This window comes from Cyclopterus lumpus, chromosome 17 (genome assembly GCF_009769545.1).
Source record: "Cyclopterus lumpus isolate fCycLum1 chromosome 17, fCycLum1.pri, whole genome shotgun sequence".
NCBI classification, from domain to species: Eukaryota; Metazoa; Chordata; class Actinopteri; order Perciformes; family Cyclopteridae; genus Cyclopterus; species Cyclopterus lumpus.
Window position 1 is genome coordinate 23,235,944 of NC_046982.1, and position 8,871 is coordinate 23,244,814.

Sequence of the window (8,871 nt, forward strand, 5' to 3'; positions counted from 1 at the left end):
GTCTGTGGTGGTCCCTCATCCTGTACCTGTCTGTCTGTCTGTGGCGTTCCCTCATCCTGTACCTGTCTGTCTGTGGTGGTCCCCCATCCTGTACCTGTCTGTCTGTCTGTGGTGGTCCCTCATCCTGTACCTGTCTGTCTGTCTGTGGTGGTCCCCCATCCTGTACCTGTCTGTCTGTCTGTGGCGGTCCCTCATCCTGTACCTGTCTGTCTGTCTGTGGTGGTCCCTCATCCTGTACCTGTCTGTCTGTCTGTGGTGGTCCCTCATCCTGTACCTGTCTGTCTGTCTGTGGTGGTCCCCCATCCTGTACCTGTCTGTCTGTCTGTGGCGGTCCCCCATCCTGTACCTGTCTGTCTGTCTGTGGCGGTCCCTCATCCTGTACCTGTCTGTCTGTGGTGGTCCCTCATCCTGTACCTGTCTGTCTGTGGCGGTCCCTCATCCTGTACCTGTCTGTCTGTGGCGGTCCCTCATCCTGTACCTGTCTGTCTGTGGCGGTCCCTCATCCTGTACCTGTCTGTCTGTGGCGGTCCCTCATCCTGTACCTGTCTGTCTGTGGCGGTCCCTCATCCTGTACCTGTCTGTCTGTGGTGGTCCCTCATCCTGTACCTGTCTGTCTGTGGTGGTCCCTCATCCTGTACCTGTCTGTCTGTGGCGGTCCCTCATCCTGTACCTGTCTGACTGTGGCGGTCCCTCATCCTGTACCTGTCTGTCTGTGGCGGTCCCTCATCCTGTACCTGTCTGTCTGTGGTGGTCCCTCATCCTGTACCTGTCTGTCTGTGGTGGTCCCTCATCCTGTACCTGTCTGTCTGTGGCGGTCCCTCATCCTGTACCTGTCTGTCTGTGGCGGTCCCTCATCCTGTACCTGTCTGTCTGTGGCGGTCCCTCATCCTGTACCTGTCTGTCTGTGGTGGTCCCTCATCCTGTACCTGTCTGTCTGTGGTGGTCCCTCATCCTGTACCTGTCTGTCTGTCTGTGGTGGTCCCTCATCCTGTACCTGTCTGTCTGTCTGTGGTGGTCCCTCATCCTGTACCTGTCTGTCTGTGGTGGTCCCTCATCCTGTACCTGTCTGTCTGTGGCGGTCCCTCATCCTGTACCTGTCTGTCTGTGGTGGTCCCTCATCCTGTCTGTCTGTCTGTGGCGGTCCCTCATCCTGTACCTGTCTGTCTGTCTGTGGTGGTCCCTCATCCTGTACCTGTCTGTCTGTCTGTGGTGGTCCCTCATCCTGTACCTGTCTGTCTGTGGTGGTCCCCCATCCTGTACCTGTCTGTCTGTCTGTGGTGGTCCCTCATCCTGTACCTGTCTGTCTGTGGTGGTCCCTCATCCTGTACCTGTCTGTCTGTGGCGGTCCCTCATCCTGTACCTGTCTGTCTGTGGCGGTCCCTCATCCTGTACCTGTCTGTCTGTGGTGGTCCCTCATCCTGTACCTGTCTGTCTGTGGTGGTCCCTCATCCTGTACCTGTCTGTCTGTGGTGGTCCCTCATCCTGTACCTGTCTGTCTGTGGCGGTCCCTCATCCTGTACCTGTCTGTCTGTGGCGGTCCCTCATCCTGTCTGTCTGTCTGTGGCGGTCCCTCATCCTGTCTGTCTGTCTGTGGTGGTCCCTCATCCTGTACCTGTCTGTCTGTCTGTGGCGTTCCCTCATCCTGTACCTGTCTGTCTGTGGTGGTCCCCCATCCTGTACCTGTCTGTCTGTCTGTGGTGGTCCCTCATCCTGTACCTGTCTGTCTGTCTGTGGTGGTCCCCCATCCTGTACCTGTCTGTCTGTCTGTGGCGGTCCCTCATCCTGTACCTGTCTGTCTGTCTGTGGTGGTCCCTCATCCTGTACCTGTCTGTCTGTCTGTGGTGGTCCCTCATCCTGTACCTGTCTGTCTGTCTGTGGTGGTCCCCCATCCTGTACCTGTCTGTCTGTCTGTGGCGGTCCCCCATCCTGTACCTGTCTGTCTGTCTGTGGCGGTCCCTCATCCTGTACCTGTCTGTCTGTGGTGGTCCCTCATCCTGTACCTGTCTGTCTGTGGCGGTCCCTCATCCTGTACCTGTCTGTCTGTGGCGGTCCCTCATCCTGTACCTGTCTGTCTGTGGCGGTCCCTCATCCTGTACCTGTCTGTCTGTGGCGGTCCCTCATCCTGTACCTGTCTGTCTGTGGCGGTCCCTCATCCTGTACCTGTCTGTCTGTGGTGGTCCCTCATCCTGTACCTGTCTGTCTGTGGTGGTCCCTCATCCTGTACCTGTCTGTCTGTGGCGGTCCCTCATCCTGTACCTGTCTGTCTGTGGCGGTCCCTCATCCTGTACCTGTCTGTCTGTGGCGGTCCCTCATCCTGTACCTGTCTGTCTGTGGTGGTCCCTCATCCTGTACCTGTCTGTCTGTGGTGGTCCCTCATCCTGTACCTGTCTGTCTGTGGCGGTCCCTCATCCTGTACCTGTCTGTCTGTGGCGGTCCCTCATCCTGTACCTGTCTGTCTGTGGCGGTCCCTCATCCTGTACCTGTCTGTCTGTGGCGGTCCCTCATCCTGTACCTGTCTGTCTGTGGTGGTCCCTCATCCTGTACCTGTCTGTCTGTGGCGGTCCCTCATCCTGTACCTGTCTGTCTGTGGTGGTCCCTCATCCTGTACCTGTCTGTCTGTGGTGGTCCCTCATCCTGTACCTGTCTGTCTGTGGCGGTCCCTCATCCTGTACCTGTCTGTCTGTGGCGGTCCCTCATCCTGTACCTGTCTGTCTGTCTGTGGTGTTGAAGGGTGGTGGACTCAGATTGCAGCCTTGACGGACGCCTCTTCTCTGGGTGAAGAAGTCAGTGCGTCTTTCTCCTATTTTTACAGCACACTTATTGTTTAGATACATAGATTTTCTGTTATTTATAATACTTCCTGTTATTTAATAACTTCCCCAGGCAACTGCTAATGGAGACCACGGTAGTTATTGGGGTCGAATGGATCTCCACATTTATAAATTGGATAAATAAGCCCCTGACACCAGATGTCAGGAAAGCATCCTGAACCAGGACGATGTTAAACAGCTTGAGCACTTTGTGATGTTTCTAAGCATTTCATTTTTAATGTTGTCTGGACCACAAGCTTTTTGAGTTTTGATACATTATATTGTTCCCATCAATTCTTCCAACGTGGTTTGGAAGTCAAGAGGGTTCTGATTGGTTTTAATTGTCAATTCTAATAGTTTTGTGGTTTGAATGAAGTTCATTTGGTGGAATGTCTTCATAAAGATTCTCAAAGTGTGATTTTTCTTGAATGGGTAATGTTTGGCTTTGTTGTGCTCGATGTATTTAACATATCACAGAATGGGTTTTGATGTGTGGAGCTTTCAATTTCTTTCAATCTTTCATTTGTATAATTTAGTTTTTTATTTCTAATTGTGTATTTATATCTTTTGAGAGTTTCGCTGAAGCTAATTCGTAAGTCGTGATTGTTTGGTTGGCGATGTTTTAAATTCAATATTTTTCTCAGATCTTTTCTGATACTTTTACATTCATTGTCAATCCATTTTTCATTAATATGTTTCTTGTTGTACCGTCTCTTAGTTTGGACAAGGTTGTCTTTCACAGCTGCCTCGTGAAACAGTGTGTTGACGTCAGCAGTAGTCATGGTAACGCCACCCTTTACATTCTACTGATTAGATCAGAGGAATCGAACGCCATGAAGAATGTGTCTCTCTGCCTGTCTCTCTCTACCTGTCTCTCTGCCTGTCTCTCTGCCTGTCTCTCTACCTGTCTCTCTGCCTGTCTCTCTGCCTGTCTCTCTGCCTGTCTCTCTACCTGTCTCTCTGCCTGTCTCTCTACCTGTCTCTCTGCCTGTCTCTCTGCCTGTCTCTCTCTACCTGTCTCTCTCTGCCTGTCTCTCTACCTGTCTCTCTGCCTGTCTCTCTGCCTGTCTCTCTCTACCTGTCTCTCTCTGCCTGTCTCTCTACCTGTCTCTCTGCCTGTCTCTCTGCCTGTCTCTCTGCCTGTCTCTCTCTACCTGTCTCTCTCTGCCTGTCTCTCTACCTGTCTCTCTCTGCCTGTCTCTCTACCTGTCTCTCTGCCTGTCTCTCTACCTGTCTCTCTGCCTGTCTCTCTGCCTGTCTCTCTCTACCTGTCTCTCTCTGCCTGTCTCTCTACCTGTCTCTCTACCTGTCTCTCTGCCTGTCTCTCTCTACCTGTCTCTCTCTACCTGTCTCTCTACCTGTCTCTCTGCCTGTCTCTCTACCTGTCTCTCTGCCTGTCTCTCTGCCTGTCTCTCTGCCTGTCTCTCTCTCTCTCTCTCTCTCCCTGCCTCTCTCTCTCTACCTGTCTCTCTGCCTGTCTCTCTCTACCTGTCTCTCTGCCTGTCTCTCTCCCTGCCTCTCTCTCTACCTGTCTCTCTGCCTGTCTCTCTCCCTGCCTCTCTCTCTCTACCTGTCTCTCTGCCTGTCTCTCTCCCTGCCTCTCTCTCTCTACCTGTCTCTCTGCCTGTCTCTCTCTCTCTCTACCTGTCTCTCTGCCTGTCTCTCTCCCTGCCTCTCTCTCTCTACCTGTCTCTCTGCCTGTCTCTCTCTCTCTCTACCTGTCTCTCTGCCTGTCTCTCTCTCTCTCTACCTGTCTCTCTGCCTGTCTCTCTCTCTCTCTACCTGTCTCTCTGCCTGTCTCTCTCCCTGCCTCTCTCTCTCTCTCTCTACCTGTCTCTCTCCCTGCCTCTCTCTCTCTACCTGTCTCTCTACCTGTCTCTCTGCCTGTCTCTCTCTACCTGTCTCTCTGCCTGTCTCTCTCCCTGCCTCTCTCTACCTGTCTCTCTGCCTGTCTCTCTCTCTCTCTACCTGTCTCTCTGCCTGTCTCTCTCCCTGCCTCTCTCTCTCTACCTGTCTCTCTGCCTGCCTCTCTCTCTCTCTACCTGTCTCTCTCCCTGCCTCTCTCTCTCTCTACCTGTCTCTCTGCCTGTCTCTCTCTCTCTCTACCTGTCTCTCTCCCTGCCTCTCTCTCTCTGCCTGTCTCTCTCCCTGCCTCTCTCTCTCTGCCTCTCTCCCTGCCTCTCTCTCTCTACCTGTCTCTCTGCCTGTCTCTCTGCCTGTCTCTCTGCCTGCCTCTCTCTCTCTCCCTGCCTCTCTCTCTCTACCTGTCTCTCTACCTGTCTCTCTGCCTGTCTCTCTCTCTGCCTCTCTCCCTGCCTCTCTCTCTCTGCCTGTCTCTCTGCCTGTCTCTCTCTCTCTCTACCTGTCTCTCTCCCTGCCTCTCTCTCTCTACCTGTCTCTCTGCCTGTCTCTCTCTCTCTCTACCTGTCTCTCTGCCTGTCTCTCTCCCTGCCTCTCTCTCTCTACCTGTCTCTCTGCCTGTCTCTCTCTCTCTCTACCTGTCTCTCTCCCTGCCTCTCTCTCTCTACCTGTCTCTCTCCCTGCCTCTCTCTCTCTACCTGTCTCTCTGCCTGTCTCTCTCCCTGCCTCTCTCTCTCTACCTGTCTCTCTGCCTGTCTCTCTCCCTGCCTCTCTCTCTCTACCTCTCTCTCTCTACCTGTCTCTCTGCCTGTCTCTCTCCCTGCCTCTCTCTCTCTACCTGTCTCTCTGCCTGTCTCTCTCCCTGCCTCTCTCTCTCTACCTGTCTCTCTGCCTGTCTCTCTCCCTGCCTCTCTCTCTCTACCTCTCTCTCTCTCCCTGCCTCTCTCTCTCTACCTCTCTCTCTCTACCTGTCTCTCTGCCTGTCTCTCTCTCTCTCTACCTGTCTCTCTGCCTGTCTCTCTCCCTGCCTCTCTCTCTACCTGTCTCTCTGCCTGTCTCTCTCTCTCTCTACCTGTCTCTCAGGTGAGTGGGGTACTGACCTGTCCGGTGAGCCCCGTAGAGTCACGTGTCCTGAAGACCTGAACCTGCTCAGAATCTGACTGAGGACAGCGCGGCGGACGCTGCAGGCCGCCATCTTTAATGTTTACATAACAAGTAGGAAGTCACTATACGCCTTCAGAATAAAAGACACTGAAACAAAAAAGTTTTAGTTTTGGAACAATTGATAAATAAAATGAAATAATAGAAAGAAGTGAATACATTTGTTCCTCCAAACTTTCATTCATTTATATTTTTGGTAGATATTTTTCTTTAAATTTCAAACTTTATTCTATTTTCTCATGAAAATTGAAAACTAATAATAATTATGTCAAACATCACCTTTTATTTATTTTATTCTATTTACTAAACCTCCCAGTTTGAAACTGTGACGGTCGAATGGAGATATTAATGATAATTAAAGCAGAAACTTTTGAGTGTTAAATATAAAACTTTAAGATGAAACCTCTCAGCAAGAAGAACAATTAAAAGAAAAATAATTCAGGAATTTACTCAAAGAGATCACTGATTTGTCCTGGAAAGAAAAGGAAACATGGAGGAAACACTGAAGGAAACATAAAGGGAACACTGAAGGAAACATGAAGGAAACATGAAAGAAACATGAAGGGAACACAAAGGAAACATGATGGGAATATGATGGAAATATGAAGGAAACACTGAAGGAAACATGAAGGAAACACTGAAGGAAACATGAAGGAAACACTGAAGGAAAAATGAAGGAAACACTGAAGGAAACATAAAGGAAACATGAAGGGAACACGAAGGAAACACGGAAGGAAACATAAAGGGAACACTGAAGGAAACATTGAAGGAAACATGAAGGAAACATGGAGGAAACACTGAAGGAAACATAAAGGGAACACTGAAGGAAACATTGAAGGAAACATGAAGGAAACATGGAGGAAACACTGAAGGAAACATGAAGGGAACACTGAAGGAAACATTGAAGGAAACATGAAGGAAACATGAAGGAAACACTGAAGGAAACATGAAGGAAACACTGAAGGAAACATGAAAGAAACATGAAGGGAACACGAAGGAAACATGAAGGAAACACTGAAGGAAACATTGAAGGAAACATGAAGGAAACATGAAGGAAACACTGAAGGAAACATAAAGGAAACATGAAGGAAACACTGAAGGAAACATGAAGGAAACACTGAAGGAAACATTGAAGGAAACATGAAGGAAACACTGAAGGAAACATGAAGGAAACATGAAGGAAACACCTCACAACCAGGACATGGTCTAACCTCACACCAGGACATGGTCTAACCTCACACCAGGACATGGTCTAACTTCACACCCAGGACATGGTCTAACCTCACACCAGGACATGGTCTAACCTCACACCCAGGACATGGTCTAACCTCACACCAGGACATGGTCTAACCTCACACCCAGGACATGGTCTAACCTCACACCAGGACATGGTCTAACTTCACACCCAGGACATGGTCTAACCTCACACCAGGACATGGTCTAACCTCACACCCAGGACATGGTCTAACCTCACACCCAGGACATGGTCTAACCTCACACCCAGGACATGATCTAACCTCACACCAGGACATGGTCTAACCTCACACCAGGACATGGTCTAACTTCACACCCAGGACATGGTCTAACCTCACATCCAGGACATGGTCTAACCTCACACCCAGGACATGATCTAACCTCACACCAGGACATGGTCTAACCTCACACCAGGACATGGTCTAACTTCACACCCAGGACATGGTCTAACCTCACACCCAGGACATGGTCTAACCTCACACCCAGGACATGGTCTAACCTCACACCCAGGACATGGTCTAACCTCACACCCAGGACATGATCTAACCTCACACCAGGACATGGTCTAACCTCACACCAGGACATGGTCTAACTTCACACCCAGGACATGGTCTAACCTCACATCCAGGACATGGTCTAACCTCACACCCAGGACATGATCTAACCTCACACCAGGACATGGTCTAACCTCACACCAGGACATGGTCTAACTTCACACCCAGGACATGGTCTAACCTCACACCCAGGACATGGTCTAACCTCACACCCAGGACATGGTCTAACCTCAAATCCAGGACATGGTCTAACCTCAAATCCAGGACATGGTCTAACCTCACACCCAGGACATGGTCTAACCTCACACCCAGGACATGGTCTAACCTCACACCCAGGACATGGTCTAACCTCACACCAGGACATGGTCTAATCTCACACCCAGGACATGGTCTAACCTCACACCCAGGACATAGTCTAACCTCACACCCAGGACATGGTCTAACCTCACACCCAGGACATGGTCTAACCTCACACCCAGGACATGGTCTAACCTCACACATGGTCTAACCTCACATCCAGGACATGGTCTAACCTCACACCCAGGACATGGTCTAACCTCACACCCAGGACATGGTCTAACCTCACACCCAGGACATGGTCTAACTTCACACCCAGGACATGGTCTAACCTCACACCCAGGACATGGTCTAACCTCACACATGGTCTAACCTCACATCCAGGACATGGTCTAACCTCACACCCAGGACATGGTCTAACCTCACACCCAGGACATGGTCTAACCTCACACCCAGGCCTTTGACACAGTGAACCACCAGATCCTCATGTCCTCCCTCCAGGACCTGGTATCTCAGGCTCTGCTCTCACTCTTCTCATCCTACCTGTGTCTGAGCCTTGTCCTCTGACTACTGGGGTCCCTCAAGGTTCAGTCCTTGGTCCTCTTCTCTTCTCTCTGTACACCAACTCTCTCTCTCTGTCATTCTCTCTCATGGCTTCACCTACCACAGCTATGCTGACGACACCCAACTGATCCTCTCGTTTCCCCAATCTGAAACACAGGTAGCAGCACGAATCTCTGCCTGTCTGACTGACATCTCTCAGTGGATGTCTGACTGACATCTCTCAGTGGATGTCTGACTGACATCTCTCAGTGGATGTCTGATTGACATCTCTCAGTGGATGTCTGATTGACATCTCTCAGTGGATGTCTGATTGACATCTCTCAGTGGATGTCTGATTGACATCTCTCAGTGGATGTCTGACTGACATCTCT